This window comes from Myotis lucifugus, unplaced genomic scaffold (assembly GCF_000147115.1).
Source record: "Myotis lucifugus unplaced genomic scaffold, Myoluc2.0 scaffold_645, whole genome shotgun sequence".
NCBI lineage: Eukaryota > Metazoa > Chordata > Mammalia > Chiroptera > Vespertilionidae > Myotis > Myotis lucifugus.
In genome coordinates this window covers 340,752-342,516 of record NW_005871693.1, presented here as the reverse complement: position 1 = coordinate 342,516, position 1,765 = coordinate 340,752, and the positions used below count along the sequence as shown (strand labels likewise).

General features: G+C 47.3%; 1 pseudogene; it reads right to left on the bottom strand.

Moving 5' to 3' along the window:
- Positions 1–434: 434 nt before the first annotated feature.
- Positions 435–1,765, bottom strand: part of LOC102431965 — a 242,084-nt pseudogene continuing 240,753 nt past the window's right edge.

The window sequence follows — 1,765 nt, the reverse complement described above, 5'->3', positions numbered from 1 at the left end:
TATAAATGATGCCTTCTGAAGCTAAAAGTCATGTGGATTCAATCAGTTTGTTTAAAATTGACTGTCTGCTTTGAAATCTTCTAAGAAGGAAATCACGACAAATTCTGATCAGATAAACACCATTCCATTATTAAAGAGGATTAAAAAGAAGCATGAACTAATTTGAATAGACCTAGCAATTTCCTGGGTTTTATTCTTCTGTATAAACCTGACTCTTTGTATAAAAACTCTATTCTGGTTTCCTACCATAAGCAAGAGATTCCTTAGCAACAGCCTAGAAACAACCTTACCATCTTGGTGACATATACTTCACCGGATGCTCACTTGGTGCTCCAATATGGACAGTGTGCCTGCTCTCACCTCTGCTCATCTCCCGTGGCATCCCCATAGCAGGACAGGCATGATGAATCACCATTCCAGCCATGACATTCACCTTAGCCTTCCAAATGCCATTGCTGAGAGGAGTATCACAGATCGCCATAGCAATGTAGCCGTTGTGACTCAGTGGATCAGCCACTCTCAGGCACTGTCCAACGGACACCTGGGATGGCTGATTACTCTTCCCAAAGGCCCACTGCTGGGATCCTCCTAACCCAGCCGTGGGCAAACTACGGCCCGTTTGAAATGAATAAAACTGAAAAAAAAAAGACTGTACACTTTTATGTAATGATGTTTACTTTGAATTTATATTAGTTCACACAAACACTCCATCCATGCTTTTGTTCCGGCCCTCCGGTCCAGTTTAAGAACCCATTGTGGCCCTCGAGTCAAAAAGTTTGCCCACCCCTGTCCTAACCCATGGCACTTCATGAGTCATGGTGGGTCTGATGATTGAGTTTCCAACATATCCAGGCAACGGAGGCTACTTAACACCAGTTCAGACTCTTCATTATAAAGGCAGATCTGATTTGGGTCACTGAAGTCACATGCCTGAAGTGGTCCCTTCCGACTTGGGTGGCCCGGGGCCACCAGACCTTGCTGGTCTGTAGGTGATAGAGCCTCCCATGTAGAAGGACATCGGGGCGCTTTGGCCTCTGTTGATAAACAGGTTGCTGGGGTTTGGCAGTGGGCAGAGATATCTGCATCTCTGGGTAAATGCTATCCAGAAACCACTTCAGTGATTCACAATCTAACGTCTTCCTCAATTCGGCACGCTCACTGACATTTCCATAACTTCTTGTCCTTAGATCAGATTTTTACAAAATATATATTTTTAATGATTTCAGAGAGGAAAGAAGAGGAAGAGAGAGGTAAAATCATCAATGATGAGAGAGAATCATTGATTGGCTGCCTCCTGCATGCCCCCTACTGGGGATCAAGCCCACAACCTGGGCATGTGCCCTTGACTGGAATTGAACCTGGGACCCTTCAGTCCCCAGGCCGACGCTCTATTCACTGAGCCAAATGGTTAGGGCCAGATCAGGTCTTAAGGAAAAATACTGCTCCTCATATTCATCCAACCAAATGCGTGCCGGCCTCAGGGAGCTCTGTGCCACGGTGTCCTGGCCTTCAGGACAACCATGTCGCCTTTTCCTGAAAATGTGTCCAACTCCAGAGCAAGGGACCAGAAGAGTTTGCTCCACACGCCCAAATCCCAAGGGAATTGTCTACGTTCCCTCCTCCCGGATTTCCCTGCCACGGTCATACTGCCCAAGTCCACAGAAACAATCCTCCAGCCATCGCAGGTGACTTAGCTCCTTCCCGTCCTCCGAGCTCAGAGAGGGGAGCCAGACCCCATTTGAAGGGCAGCCCCCGCTGAACCTCC